Source organism: Hyperolius riggenbachi, chromosome 1 (genome assembly GCF_040937935.1).
Source record: "Hyperolius riggenbachi isolate aHypRig1 chromosome 1, aHypRig1.pri, whole genome shotgun sequence".
Taxonomy (NCBI): Eukaryota; Metazoa; Chordata; class Amphibia; order Anura; family Hyperoliidae; genus Hyperolius; species Hyperolius riggenbachi.
The window spans coordinates 381,621,647-381,638,410 of record NC_090646.1 but is presented as its reverse complement, the minus strand read 5'-3'; the positions used below and the strand labels follow the sequence as shown (position 1 = coordinate 381,638,410).

Here is a 16,764-nt window from a genome sequence, read left to right as displayed (position 1 = left end):
TGGTGAATGAAAGGCAAGATACCATAATTACAAGTGCTGGTTTAAAAATAAGTAAAGTGAGATAGAAGTGTCAGCCTGACAGCTTCTTTCTGCTGGATCTTCCACAACCTGTTTAGCAAATGATAAGTCTCCAGTTAGCGACAAGCAGTGGAGTCCTGCAGAGAGCTTTGATACTTAGTCGAGTGGCGGATATTAATTAAACCAACATGCTTAACAAACTGCAGACAAATAAAAAATGACCCCAAAGGCTAGAGTGTGCATCTAGCAGAGAATTTGTTTTTAAGTACTAATTTATATCCTTGACACTGTAAACTGCCCATTATCCTGCTGCTATATTGTTTGTTTACTTTAATCTGCTTTGTCTGTGAGGAACACAGTGTATTCACTTAATCTTCAAATCCTTCACGAAATCCTTGAGCCAAATTTTGCTTGCTATAAATATTACATTTTTTTTTAGCGAAACAATTAGTATTAGATGTCTGAATTGTGGTGATCTTGTAAGCTTGTTTATGCTGTGATGTTACATATAGTGAAAGCGTTTATGTCACCGGTATATTACTAAGAACCATATTTGTGGACTGGCACGTTATGTATCCTAAATTTGACATAGTACAAGTAAAATTACTGTGATGTAAGGACATAGCGATCATTCCTCGTTCTAACATGTTTCCACTTTATAACATGCTGGTTCTGTTTCACACCATAGTATTGCTAAATTGTGGGGGCCATTCATGAGGGTGTCTGGAGAGTAACAGCCGTTTGCTTTTATCTGCCTTGCAAGGTATTCTTTCTATGTTATTTCACTTGCATCTGTGATATATTGATCAATGAAAATCCTCCTCAGGGAGCATTCTCATTGGCTTATAAGCTAAACCAGTGTGGAGCCCCAGCAATTTTCTCAAAGATGCTTTGTCCAGGCTCCTTTAATAATATAGCGCCAGAGAGACAGCTAGAAGGGGTGTGCGCTCCCGGCAGTCCGCGGCAGGGCAGTGAGTGGTAGTGAAGGTGCTGAGGGTGCTTGTCAGATGAGCTGCGTTGCGAAAGTAGGAAGTGACGAGGCGAGGTTACTGGTCAACAGGGCAATGGTAACATGTTTTTGTTTTTACACAAAATAGGTAACAAGTGAAAAAATGCCTTCCTTCACCTGTTTACAAGACAGGCATCTGGGCTCTCCTTAGTATGTGTATGTGTGCATTGAAAACAAAACAAAAACAACAACAATGGCTTCTGCATGTTTTTTATTGTTCTGAATATATTTGCGTTATTTATCTTGCCCCCCTTTTAAAGGGAACCTAAAGTGAGAGGAATACGGAGGCGGCCATCTTCATTTTTTAACAAACAATGCCAGTGGCCTGACTGACTGATGCTCTGCCTCTAATACTTTAAAGGAGTTATCAGGGAAAATGAATAAAATAAGTGCTACTTACCGGGAGATTCCTCCAGCCCCAAGCTCCCAGCATGTCCCTCGCCGCAGCTCGCTCCCGGTCCCTGGCGATGACGTCAGGCCGACCTCCAGCGAGCGGCGCTGTCAATCACCGCCACGTGAGCCGGAGTGGACTGCACAGGTTCAGAACTACTATGCCTGCGCAGTCCGCTCCGACCCACGTGGCAGTGATTGACAGCGCCGCTCGCGCAGGCGCAGTACAGGCCGACCTGGAGGTCAGCCTGACGTCATCGCCGGGGACCGGGAGCGAGCTGCGGCGAATGGCTGTGGGGAGAGCTGTGGTGAGGGACATGCTGGGAGCTTGGGGCTGGAGGAAGTCCCCGGTAAGTAGCACTTATTTTATTCATTTTTCCCCTGATAACTCCTTTAAGTCACTGACTCAGAATAAGCATGCAGATCAGATGCTTTGACTCAGATACTTTGACTCTGGTCTGACCCCATGGGCTTCATGTTTTTTCCAGATGTGTGACTGAAAAACAACTAAAGCCTTAAACTTAGCATGACAACCAGGCAACTGGAATTGTTTATAAGGGAATAAAGATGGCAGCCTCCATATTCCTCTCTCTTAGGTTCCCTTTAAAGGTACGTACATGCACATGATCAAAGTTGTTTGAGGTAGCCTATAACGACCACCTCTGCCGATAATCATGTGTGTGTACAACGGTTCCACAAGCTTGGCTGAGTGTTGGCCAGCATTATTGTGTGCTCTGCTCTCCCCCCGATCACTGCATGATATCATGTACTTGTCATTCTGTTGTCCCTCTGCCCCTCCCCCCTGCATAGCAACAGAACGCTTTGTCAGCTATGCACCTGACTTCATGTCTGTTCAGCCGGCTCAGGGATGTTACCCGAGGGATAAGGTCCCAATCCCGACAGGCAACATCAGGCAAAGATATGCAGGCGCCAAGGCAATTAAATCCAGTTAAAACTTATGGTCCAATGAATTTGATGGCATACCTTTTCTAGAAAACAGTGGGCTTTCAGGGAAAAGTACCATATTGTTTTAACCATAAGTTAAAGATACATGCATGTTAGGTTTGAATAGTTTTTGATGCGTAACCAAGGAAAGTGCCTAAGGCTGTAGTCTCAGCAGAAATGCTTTATTAAATGTATATCCTGACTACCCCTGACGAAATACTTTGGAAAATATGGAGATTCTGGGGAACACCAGCACTTTTATCATTGTGGCAGGATTGTTACTTCATCTGTTTATAGTCAAACTGAGCAATTATTCTACGTCTGTATAAACCTTGCTGACCTCTGAGACCAACCCAAGTCAGAGGATAACAATCCACTAAAGTGTATTTTTGGGTGATCTCTATTTGCATGGCTAAAAATATTCAAATATCTTTACTTAGCTTTAAAAACAACTTGATGTAACTCGGTTTAATTACTGTTAAAAATGCGCGCCCCACTCTGAAGGGTTTTATTATTAGTATACATAGCACAAGCATGTTATGGTATAAAACCTCGAATGCAAATTTGCTTCATATTTTACTTCAACTGTCTGCTGTCCCCTTACATGGAAGGCAAGGGAAAGCCCTTGTGGCTGACTTTACATATGCATTGTTTAAAAAAAAGAGTCGCTTGTAATTACCAGTTTGCAGAAGGAATTCCTGAAGGGTTTCTGCTCTCCCCATTAGTAAAAGAGATAAGTTGAAAAGTATTAAAATTTCACCATACAGCTGGGAGTTGTTCGCAGTAAATGTGTTAATGTTTCTTTTTACAATTGCCATAATGTTTGTGTTCAAACTCAGACAATATGCTCATCAGGGATCGCATCAGAAGAAAATTCTTCTTTGTGTGAAAAAAAGAACTCGTAGAAGTGCAATGCTTGCTAGTGTATAGGAGAACTTGCGGAGAGGCATGTGATCAGTCTGACCAGGTGATACATTTCTTGGGCCCCGTTTCTGTTGTGTCCAAATTCTGGACAATGAAGAAAACAAAGATATATAAAATCCATACTAGATGTGACAGCTCATTGAAAATCATTGGCATGTTTCCACCTAATGCTGGAAATTGTGCGCATTCGTGCCCAGGAAACATTGTGATATCTGCAGCATTTGTCTGGATGATGTTCTTTAGGTAGTGCATCATAGCTGAGAATTTGTCTTGGCTTTATTAAAGCCCAGGTTCAGCCACAGTTTTATATATGCATTTATTAGAACATTATTGTAAATTAATTGTGCATAAAAAGTTTGGAGCTGCAATTTTTGTGAAATAAAAAAGGGAAACCCTTGCTTTTGCAATTAATAGATTCCCATGTCCTCCTCAGCAGCCATTCAGTGCCTGCTCACTTCCCCTCTGAAGCCACGCCTTCCCGCTATAGACCGATAGCAATGAAAAGCCAACAGTCAGCATGAAGGCATGGTCTCAGCTGAAAGACTAATCACTCTTTCTCCCTCGTGCCCATGTTACTAGGAGGGTTTTTTTCTGGCTAGAAAAGAACAGATAACTGTATATCACTATGGAGGAGATGCTAATCTATAAATTAGTCATCACAGTGGCCAGATGCTGGCCTGCTCAAACAGTTATCAATATGTAAAGGCTGGACAGTGTGATGGCCAGCAATGTTTCTTTTGATACACATAACTGTGGACGTGCACAGTGTGTCAAAGGCAGTCTTGGAGAAAAGGTTATTTTTCTATATCAGAAATGTAAAAAAGTAATGTTTCTCTCAAACGGACAACTATCAAAGTTAACTAAAATTCTAAATGCCACATATATTTCCAGTAATTACTAGCAAATAGCAATACAAAGGCTTTTTTTATATTTTCAATTTTTTTATGTGAAGAAAATGTGACATTTACAGAGAACAGTTTTCACTGTGGGCATTACTATGGAGGACTGTGTCCAGCACATCCAGCATACAGAAACAGTCCTCACTGGCTATAATCTTGTGACAAAAATCTCTTCAGAATAATAGAAAACAGAAATATAGCAACAAATATTGTGTAAATAACTTAACCTCCTTAGTGGTATGGACAAGCTCAGCTCGTCCATTACCACCGGAGGGCGCCACTTAGGCCCGCTGGGCCGATTTTCACAATTTTTTTTTTAAACACGCAGCAGCACTTTGCGTGTTGGTTCCGATCGCCGATGCTTGCCACTGATGCGCCACTATCCGCCGACCCCAAGACCCCTGAGCAGCCTGGCCAATCAGTGCCAGGCAGCGCTGCAGGGTGGATCGGAACTCTGGATGACGTCACAACGTTGATGAAGTTATCACGATCGTCACCATGGCGACGGGGGAAGCCCTAAAGGGAATCCTGTTCAGAACGGGCTGATCGGAGGGGTGGGAGGGATAGCGCAGGGAGGGGGGCATCATGTAGCTAGCGCTAGGCTAGCTACATGATGGGGAAAAATAAAAAAAATACTGCTGTGCATCCACCCTGGCGATCTTAATAGAACGCCAGGGTGGTTGATAGCTGCTCCTGTGTCTCTGTCCGCCTCATTTGGTATAAAGTAAACAGAGACTGCAGCCGGGAAGATTTCATTCTGAATGGGGGGGGGGGGTGTAAGCATGCAAGTACAGGAAAACGTTCAGGTCCTTTTCTTCAGATCCTTTCTCTGTAGCTGAAAAAAATCTCTCAGCTGTTCTCAAATGATCTGTGAAAAGGCTGTGTGTATGAGCAGTGCAGAAACAGTAAATCATTCCTCTGTGAATAGTGACAGAAAAGTGGAACCTATCTTTATGGTACAGCTCTAGCTTCAACGCTGACACAAGCTGTTACAAACGTTTATAAAGAAAGCATTGTTTCACACAGGCTGTCATGAGAGACTTCTGAAAAGCTTTCTATTGTTGCTGGCTAAAAGCTCCGGAAGTTAGGTATGTGGGTTTTACAGAAGGACAGTTTACTTGATAGTTCTTCTTTAAAGAGACTCTGTAACAAAATTTTCAGCCTTATTTCTTCTATCCTATAAGTTCCTACACCTGTTCTAATGTGGTCTGGCTTGCTGCAGCCTTTTCTAGTTGCACTGTCTCTGTAATAAATCTAATCTTCTTTCCTTTGTCAAGCCTTGTCAAGGCAGAGAGGAATGCATTGCTCTTCTTTCCTTTGTCAAGCCTTGTCAAGGCAGAGGGGAATGCATTGCTCTGCTGTGATAGGGAGAAGTTATACACACCTCCTCCACCCCCCCCCCTGCAGACTCTGTGTATGTGCTGTGTGTATGAGGCAGACAAGCTGTGACCTTATGAACAGCTGTGAGTGCAGAAAGATCAGTTCAGAGCTCAGACAAGAAGCTAAGGCAACAAGTGGTGTAACATTCCAGCAATCAAATCACGCTTGAGAGGAGCCTCTGCAAACAGGCACCTGCTCTGATGATGTATTTCCTGTTTGGCGGCCATCTCCATTGTTTACAAAAACAATGAATAAAACAGTGATTTTATCACCAAGAAAGCAGCGGAGAGCAGCGAAAATGTCATAGAGGGGGCTAGGAGAAGACAACAAACAGGCTGGTACATTTATTTATGTAAGATTTTCACAGTACAGATTCTCTCTAAAGAGTGCATGAAGCAAAGACTGGATTAAAAATTAAATTCTTACATCAGTAGTGGGAAACCTCAGGAGAGTCCAGAGACTTCCCCCGATTTTCTTACACCCCGCTGTTCCAGTGCTGGGTCCCTATAAACATATTTGACAAAGGCTTTTCATATATGGTTCTCATGCCCCTATCTGAGTGCGAGCTTCTCCATAGAGGTCATGCACAAGTGTATGCCCAATAGAATGAAGACGCTTGTGCAAAGCTTTTTTTTTCCTGTGTGCACAATCCCTTTGTTCTACTGGGTAAGCCCACAAATTATTCACACATGCCCTGTATGGAAAAGCTTGTACTTGGATTGGAGCATTGTCACAAGAAGGGGGTTTTGGACCGCAGCGGTGGAGTGAGGGAGTATCTGTGAAGCCTCTGGACCATGCAGAGGCTTCCCACTACTTAGGTAAGCATCTCACTTTTAGGCTTTTCTTCCTACCAGGTTTGCTTTAATGCCATATTTCCCATGCAGTTTGATATAGCCCAGGGATTGCAAACTGCACTTGTACAATGTCAAGCATAAGAGTTCATGGCAACAGGGGCAGCACAGTAAGCTCCTATGAAGGTATGAAAAAAGGAGGCAGAAAAATATAAGATCTCAAAGAACAGAAGAGCAGCAGAACAAAGAAGAAGAAAGAAGTACACAGATGAAAAAGACAGAAGAAGAAAGAAGTATTATTTTTTACCTCTTCTCTCTTTTTTTTTTTTTTTGCTTTACTCATATAAAACCTTTTAAGCACCCCAAAAGCAAAACAAGTGCTAAAATATCAGGTATAAAAATGATATCTAAGTTAGAATTCAACTTATTTTTTTCATCTTCATAAAATAAAATAAAAAGCAAGTAAGGCAGGATAAATCATGACGTTAGTTTTGTGAATCAACTCCTATATGTGATGATTGTTGTTCTGTTTTAAGTATACATTTGTATGGGATACCCATTTTTTTTATTATAAAAAAAAACTACTTTTCTCGTAAATGCACAGTGAGCACACTTTACTGCTGTTGTTCATCACTGCTAGGTCTTGTCATGTTAGGTGAAAATAATACAGAGTCAAGATACTGTAACCCATAATTGGAATTAACTCTTATCAGTCTGTAGTATATAGAAATATGGCCACTGGAATATGAATCTAATAATTAGTCTATGAAATACAGTCATGTAAATATTACTTAGTAGAAACCAAAAATTCTAAAGACAAAATTGTCTTCAAGTTAATATTTTCCAAGTATGCGCCCAAAGAAAACACATTATAGTTTCCCTGAAAAGGACTTGCGTGGAGGGAAGATTGGGTGACAGAACAGCCCATTTGTGATACATTATTCGCACCCTACTGCATTTCAAGTGTATCTCATATCTGGAATCGTCTTCACTAATACAATTTGAAAAGCTGCTAATACACTTAGATTTCTCTATGGTATTGCTGAAAAGTCTTGCTAATACAATAGAACACAATATTGTGGGAAAGTGACAGCCATCCGGAAACTGCTGTGTTGTTATTAGTGGTAGCATACTTCTCCTACGGCCATAGTCACTGTTACTTACTCATTATGTAACTTTGCAATGAGAGAATTTTCAATGAAATTTGTAAACATAGTTTGGACCTTGTAGTAGGAAAATGACTGATCTGTACTACCTATTTTCTGGCTGAATGAATGTCTTGTTCACACCGAATCACTGTCCTGATCCAAACAACCAGCCCAAGCCTGGAGCTGTGGTGGCGGCAGCAAGATTACAGATGCAGATTGATACTTGGCAGCTAGTGTATTGCTAATCTGGTGTGTGCTGTGGGTGCAATGTTACTGACAGTTCCCATTACTATTGGTAGGCTCCTGCTTTCATCATCATTGAAGCTTCACAAATCTGATTGTATCTAGTGGTACCTAGTTTTTACTGTAATAATGCTATGGTGGTCACATCTATTAATATGCCATATTAATAAATACAGTTAGCTTATTTAAGAGAGGGTATGCTCCCATAACAAGATCCAAGTAACTGGTTTTCATTGGAGAGGTTGTGCTGTTCTGTACTCTCTGTACTGACCTCCCCCGAGCAGTGTACAAACATGTTGAGCCACTTTAAAAATATTCATACAGTATAAATTGCAGGTATTTATTAAGGCACTCCAAAATGTTAACTCAGATGTGCCCATTACTCAGCATTATTACAAGTATTGTGTATGGTGTAAAAATAGGAGAATCCGATATATTAAGATTATACTGGGCTATAAATGATACGTGATCCTGAAAACATGACTTGGATTTATTAAGAAATATCTGTTATATGTCTCTCTTATGGTGGCCATACATGGTACAATAAAAACGTTCGATTATCCCGTTTATTCGATCTAAATGATCGAATCGAATGAAAGTTGAAAATAATTTTTCTTTTTCGATCAAGAAATTCAAACGATTATCCCGTTTTTTCGAGAAAAATTAGATCGGACATGCTGGAAAAATCTTTATAATCGATCTAACGGAATAATCAAACTAAATTATCTAATCGAAAAAAAATGAAAAATTGTACCATGTATGGCCACCATAAGTGATATCTTACAAGAAACCTTAACTGGATTTAAATCTGCATTATGTTACTTACTTCGGGCCCTGTCCATGCAGTTATCTTGATTGCGCTCCCACCAATGGGAGAGTTCTGCGCATGCACAATTCTCCCCCTCAAAGAAAGTGCATGCACAGAATGCTCCTGGCGGTGGGAGTGTGGTCAAGATGGGTCTGCGACTGCCATTTGAGTCATACATCTAACGGAGTTGCCAGCGGGAGAATGGAGAGTACCGAGAGGATGCCGAGGGACATTACGGACTTACGGGGGCTGGAAGAAGCCCCAGGTATGTAAAATAGGTAAAATAGTGCAGATTTAAATCCAGTTCAGGTTTCCTTTATATATATATATATATATATATATGTATATATATATATATATATATATATATATATATTTATATATATATGTATATATATATATATATATATATATATATATATATATATATATATATATATATACATATATATATACATATATACAGGATCTTCTCAAAAAATTAGCATATTGTGATAAAGTTCATTATTTTCTGTAATGTACTGATGAACATTAGACTTTCATATATTTTAGATTCACATACACACAACTGAAGTAGTTCAAGCCTTTTATTGTTTTAATATTGATGATTTTAGCATACAGCTCATGAAAACCCAAATTTCCTATCTCAAAAAATTAGCATATTTCATCCGACCAATAAAAGAAAAGTGTTTTTAAAACAAAAAAAGTCAACCTTCAAATAATGATGTTCAGTTATGCACTCAATACTTGGTCGGGAATCCTTTTGCAGAAATTACTGCTTCAATGCGGCGTGGCATGGAGGCAATCAGCCTGTGGCACTGCTCAGGTGTTATGGAGGCCCAGGATGCTTCAATAGTGGCCTTAAGCTCATCCAGAGTGTTGGGTCTTGCGTCTCTCAACTTTCTCTTCACAATATCCCACAGATTCTCTATGGGGTTCAGGTCAGGAGAGTTGGCAGGCAATTGAGCACAGTAATACCATGGTCAGTAAACCATTTACCAGTGGTTTTGGCACTGTGAGCAGGTGCCAGGTCGTGCTGAAAAATGAAATCTTCATCTCCATAAAGCTTTTCATTCGGTATTTTGCACTTTTTTTCCAAATTCGCTAAAGTTTTTACGCATGAGGCAGAGGTTCGGTAATTTACCGAACAAACATGCCTCAATTCACTGAGCCCTGCTCGGTAAGTGTCACTTACTAGCCGTCTAACAGGGCAGCGGACAGGCAGGGAGCTGGCGTATCACTCAGATGTTTTCTCTCCAGTGTATTCTGCCATCCCTTTAGATGTGCTGCAGCCACCAGGGGGAGCTCTTCTGTATGCTAGAATACAGATTTTCACATCTAAAGGGATGCAGAAAAGCCCTCAAAATTGTCACCTTCCTCTGCTCTGCTACAGTGAAAGACCCACCCGATACACTATTGCATCAAATCAGCTGAGAAGCAGGTCTGTGTGGCTCTCCCTATTGGCTGCCTGGCTCTCCCCAAAGGCTGTCTGTCAAATCTACCACACAGAGAGTGCATGGAGACAGCGAGTTATCTACTGCTATGAGCTGAAGAAAAATACTGAACAGTTTTGCCCGATAAACCGAATGCGGAAATCTTTGTGAATTGCAACTTCTTGAAGTCTGTAATTTACCTCACTAGTCGATAATATTAATTTATTCAAAAATCAATAAAAAGTAGGTTTTGTGTGGCACTTCCCAATGAATAAACCATGAGCTGAGCAAATCACACAGGTCCAATATACTTCGCAACCATGCAACACCCTGCACTGTAGGATCCAACAGTAACCTGGATGTGTGCTCTGCATAAAATGGAAAATACAATGGTAAATCTTGTTGAAGAGAAAAAAGCCAGAGCAAGCGTGCACTTTCCGTCCCACAAATTTAATAATGTGACGTGACAGTCAATATTCAAAACAGGCGTCAAAAACACGCAAACATGGATCAAATGTAACATCGGTGTGGTACTTTACATATCTTACATGTCCAGCAATAGCAAGGTCAACAGTGCAGGAGGTGGGTGGTAGGCACTAGGTGGTGGAGCGACGACCGTTTTGCGTCGGTATGACGTTTGGTCACACTGTCTTTTTTCCCTTCAACAAGATAATATTTATTTCAAGTGCGGCAACAGATTTAGTGAATTGTAATTAGGGAAGGTGATCGGTAAAATCAGCTGTTTTCAGCATTACCAAATGTGGTAATGCTTTGTGAATAGAGCCCAATGCGTCTACCTTTTAAAAAAAAAAAAAAAAACACCTGCTCACAAAACATTGCTAGGTGCAGGTGTGGAGCACCAAAGCCACTAAAACATGTTTTTAATACTGTATTTTATTGTTTAAAATCTATAAACACACATCACACACATCCTTTAAAACACTTTTGATACATGAATCCCTATGGAAAATGCTTAGTCATGTTTGTTGTCCATTTATAATGAGCTTTCGTTTGCTTGGTGTAGTCACTGTAAAGATTGCTACATTTGGATTGCTTTCTATAGGTCATTGTACTGTCTTCTTTGAACATAGTGGAGCTGATTGCTCAGATATAAGCAAAGAATCTGAACCAAAAATGAAACAATTAAACACACTAAATAATGAGAGAGAGAGAGAGAGAGAGAGAGAGAGAGAGAGTGTGAGTATGTGAGTATGTGAGTATGTGAGTATGTGTGTGTGGTGTGTGGTGTGTAGTGTGTGTGTGTGTGTGCGTGTGTGTGTGTGTGTATTATTTTCTCTGTGTTGCACTTTTTTTCCTTAGTACTGGCTGCGTACATAGATAGTAACAGTTTAGTCATGCTTGTTTGCTGTAATGAGCCCCCCTGCATTTACTGAGTGTGACTAAGCTATTTATAATGCAGAAAAAAACCTTTATCGCTGCCTAAGCAGGGCCTCATTGACTGCATCACTCTGAAGTTAACGTATTCAACGCAAGTCAGTGGGGCAAGAAAGCCGCTTCCATAGACAGCAGATCCATGTTAGCCCAGTTTTAATAAATGAATCTTACACATCACAAGGAAATTATTGTACTTTGCAGATGGCTACCTAAGAATGGGTTAAAAATCTGACTGTCCCTTTCCATGGCGCAGCACAATTAATTACAGAGTTCATTAATTAGTGAACATATTAAAGAAAGACACCATTACTGACAAGTGCAGACGTGATATATCATCAAGTCAATAAACTATTGAACATGAAACTGGACCTTTCAGCAAGATCTCCTTTCTTCCTCACTGTTAACCTACAGACACATATATTATTCCTGCTTCATCAGCAGATGTCGTTGGTAATATATTTCATATTACTATTTCCGTTAATCAGGAATACATACTTATATAGCTTGGAAAATGAGCAATGAAACCGTTTACATGATGGAAGGGAGGGGTGGGCGAGTGCTAGAAGTACTGTGTGTGACAGGACAATATATTTTATGCAAGAGACTTGCTTTAAACAGTGCTGTTACAGAAGAGCTATGATGAGAGTAACCTAGTGGTGCTCCTGCCACAGCAGAAGCATAGACTAAGCTAGACAAGTCATAGTATGTACAGGGATGCAGGAATGGTCTCGATCTCAGGGTAACATACTGGAATTTAGTCAACGTATACATTTAGCCTGTAGCATGCACAAAAATATCATTACCTAGTAATTCCTGCCTTGTTTAAGTCGAGGCATTTCAATGTCTTTTCACGCAATTATCAGCATAATATCTTTTAAGTGTCCATGCTACAGACAAAATGGGATGAATTTTTAGCCAGCTACTAGATAGGATCCTAGATTTCAATACTGCCAATCCATAACCCAGAGGTCAGAAGCCTGATTTGATTGGATGTTTTTTGCTGCATTCACTTTTCCTATTGGCCTGCATCAAACACAATTTAATAGCTGATACAGTTGTCTAATGCTTGTGGTGCCTCTGCGATTTGGAGTTTAGCTTATTGATAGTGGTACATTTATTTTAGTATTGTACTCAGTGCTGTAATATGCAGGTGCTATATAAGAGAGCATATTGTCTTGTCACTAACTGTCCCTCAGAGGGGCTCACAATCTATTCCCTACCATAGGCATATTTCTATGTATGTATTGTGTAGTGCATGTATTCTAGTCTAGGGCCAATGTAGGAAGAAGCCAATTAACTTATCTGTATGTTTTTTTGGGGATGTGGGAGGAAGCTGGAGTGTCTGGAGGAAAATCATGCAGACACTGTGAGAACATACAAACTCCTTGCAGATGTTGGCCTGGATTCAAACCCGGGGACCCAGCGCTGCAGGGCGAGAGTGCTAACCAATACGTCACTGTGCTACATTAGCTTAGTGGTACATTAAGCTAATCTGTCTGAGCTTTAGAGAGCTGTTTTTAGACATATTGGTTGGTGACCTTCTTCAGCTCTATATTAGCTTCTATTGATTTTTATTTAGTTTTTTTTTTGCTTTTTTAAACATTTTTTTTTAAGAAAAAAACGCAGTGTACCATCCCCTAAGACTCTTTTTGCCCATGCAGACTGATTCTGCCAGAATATCTTAGTCGTCCAGTGTGAGTCCCCACTGCATGCTTCTTGACAGAGGGGGAGGCTCTGCACATGAGACTCAAACATATTTCCCATATGAAGAACAAGGTGCTCATCCCCACTGTGTGCTCATGGAGGTGGGGGTAATTATCCCCACACATGTGGGGACAGACACTGGGGGGTTAAGCTACGTTGGAATATGGAAACCCCACCACCCCAGGGGTTTAAAATGACTCATTCCAGCAAAAAGGTAGACATAAAAAACATGCAGTCACTGTAAAATAAATAAATAAATAAATAATAATATATAAAATGGCATTGCAAAAAATAATTCTATTTGCCCACGGCTGTAATCCAAGTTCAGTGATTTATCCAATGCTAATACATATTCTCATGCATTAGACAATTGCTGGTTGTTGTTGGGCTCCATATATATTGTCGTATTGTATTAACTTGCAACATTATCATATGTATTAGATTAGAGCAGATGCTGCATTTTTGTCTTTCTTTTATATCTTTACCTACTTCTGATATCTCTGGCTTACATGTTTAGAGATGTAAAGGTACTTTTTCCAGCAAAAAAAAAAAAAAAATATATATATATATATATTCCTTATAAGCTAGAACTGGAATTCTGTCTTATCTTTCAAGAGGTTAACTTCTAACAATCTCTCGGCAAGCTCAGTCGTTAGCCATACCAATTACTTCTCAAGGTAGTTTATAAAAGTTAATAGAAAAATTGCCAGTGTAATTTCATAGGCAGTTGCTGGGTGGAATTAGAAGTGCCTGGGCTCTGCCTCTAGACAAGGCATTCAGCTTAATAAGCAGAGTAGTAAAATTGCAGTTTTGAGCAAGCTGCATACAACTTTTGCTTTTTAAGAGCAGTTTGCCGTCATTTTGTACAGTGTATATTTATTCACTATGTACACTCCAAGATAGACAAGCGGGCTCAATAAATACTAATAAGCCAAGAAGGATGGTAGCTTCCTGAAAGCTTAAGATTCGGAGTTGATTCCTGAGTGAAAGCCCTGGATTATTCATTGCTAGTAAAGGTGAATAGTGACTACTCCAGTACTCAATGTTCAAATGCCGTGCAGCTGATTTTAGAGCAGTGCGCTTCATGGCTATTAGTGAAGCTGCATGGCTATTTGTCCAACTCTTTCAGCAGTGACGTAACTAAGGAGAGTGGGGCCCCAGTGCGAGTTTTACATAGGGCCCAAAGCATTGTAATAATATGGAGCTTTAATACCTACCAAGGACAGATTTATAAGAGTAAGGAACCAGTTTGTTAATTATTATCACTATTTAATGCACATATAAAGGTGTTTTGTAATGAACTTCTCAGCTGGCTGCACAGGCAGACAGCTGTTTGGCCATTCCTTATGTCTGAGGGATGCAGGTCTCTGGAAAAGAGACTTGGCTTCATCTTGCAACTTTCAGAGTTGCTTTGCTGAGGGATTTGCATACATGCAAATTGCCCAGCTGTCTCCTTTGATGGCTGGCAGTATAAAAGCCTTCTGCTCCCAGAATGCTTTGCTGGTCATAATGGTTTGTTAATACACTCCTGGAGTGTCAGCCTTCTCTGTTGGATTGTTTAAGCTATCTTAGAGTAATTCTGGGGGCTGTATTAGACACTCCTCTAGTTCAGTCAGGTTGTATTATTTGTATTGCCTGTTCTGTCTGTCTTCTGGGGGTGCTAACCAGAGCAGCGGTTGCTACTGGTAACTCCTTCTGTTCACCTGCTTGGATCGCACTTGCCTCTAGCGGTAGCGGCTGTGGATCCTTCTGATCTGTATTCTTGGAGGGTAAGCTGGAGCAGCGGTTGCTACTGGCTACCTCATCTTGCTGTACTTGGATCGCACTTGCTCTGGCACAAAGAGCAGTGGATCCTGCTAACTCTGTTTCTATACTTGGATCACACTCGCTCTGGCGGAAAGAGCAGTGGATCCTGCTAGCTCTGTTGCTTTACTTGGATCGCACTTGCTCTGGCGGAAAGAGCAGTGGATCCTGCTAACTCTGTTTCCCTACTTGATTCGCACTCGCTCTGGCGGAAAGAGCAGTGGATCTTTCCTATCCTGTTCCTGAACCCGGATCGCACTCGCTCTGGCGGAAAGAGCAGTGGATCTTTCCTATCCTGTCCCTCAACCCGCATCTCACTCGCTCTGGCGGAAAAGCGGTAGATCGTATCTCTCATATTCCTGTTTTCCGTCCGTCTGTCTGTCTTGTCTGATACGAACGCTTGCTGTAGGCTCGGTGAGGTAACCGTTAAGCAAGCGCTCGCGTTCTCTGTTTTGCGTTTGAGTGTCGGTGGTTAGTTAGGGTGGTGTGCTTGTCTCTGTTGCGCTTAACGTGCGGAGATCGCGCTGTAAACGCGTTCGCTGTTGCGAATGAGTGCGGTGTTCGTGTTTAGTTAGCGTTTGTTATTTTCCTTATCATTCTCATTGTATGATTTGCTATGCCTTTGCTCTGCTCCTGGGTTTACCTCTGCTTAGTCTTGTGTCACCTCTGGCAATCGCCTCTCTCGCGATTGCGTTCCTACTCTGTTTCTGCTGTTGTGTGTGCACCGTCGCAGGTTGGCGACTAGATTGGTGCACACACATACATTCTGTCTCTGTGTTCATTTTCATTCGCAATCGCTTCTCTTGCGATTGCGTTCTCACTTGGTTTCCTCTGTGGTGTGTTCACCGTCGCAGGTTGGCGACAAGATTGGTGGACATACATACATCCCTTTTCTGTGCTTATTCAGTCTTGTGTCACTATTAGCATTTGCCATCTCTTGCGATTGCTTTCCCACCTGATCTTCTCGGTTGTGTGTTCATCATCGCGGGTTGGCGACTAGATTGGTGGACACACATACACCCTGTCGCTGTGCTCTCTCTCTCTCTTTAGGGGCTATCTTGCCCTGCTCGGTTGCAATTCGGACAATTCCCATCTGGCATCTGTGGCAGTACAGAGGCTTTGCTCCTCTGCACTCCACAGTTCCACCTGCCGGTGTGAATTTCCCTCTACTGGTGCTTTGCACCAAAGTTGGGTTCTCTCCTTTCATACGCTTGTGGAGGTTTTCTGCCGTGTCAGCACACGCCTTGTGCGCTGATCACGGAGATAATTCCACAATCGTTACATGTTTATTACAAGATTAAGGATGAAGGAGAGCCCCTAGTGGGCCCCTCTGGTTTAGGGGCCCTGGTGTGGTTGCAACCTATGCATCACCTATTGCTACGTCACTGGCTTTCAGAGTCCGGCAACGAAATGTATGATCCTAAAATATTTAAAGAAAGATGCTTTGAGCCCAAATTCTAGGGCTTATTAAATGCATTGTATGCACAATAATGTGACATATACAGTATTCCTAGATCTTGTCTGGTTACTCTGCTTTGTGTTGAAGAGTCATTAAGCGCTACTTGTTGTCTTCAGCCTGTGTGGGCCAGGTTAACTTGGGAACGTGGTTGTTTCTGAGCCATCTCTAATTTCTCTACAGTGTTCTCAGGTGACCCCAGTGCTTTTTATTTTGTTTATTGGTTTTAATGTTATGACAGCCACTTGGAGCTAAGGCTCTCTTAAGCATTAGAGAGTTGCATTCAAATGTACTTTCCATTTTTTGTGTCCCTGCAAACAACACTAATAGGCGATTACACTGTGTTTCCATAAGCCACAACATCTCATACATATTGTAAGAGCATAAATTGAGAAATGGACATCTGGATCAATGAATC

General features: G+C 41.2%; 1 protein-coding gene across 6 annotated transcripts in view; it reads left to right on the top strand.

Annotated features, from left to right (window-relative positions):
• BNC2 (basonuclin zinc finger protein 2) overlaps positions 1-16,764 on the top strand; it is a 703,423-nt gene that overhangs the window by 493,887 nt on the left and 192,772 nt on the right. The gene's annotated exons all lie outside the window — the stretch shown is intronic.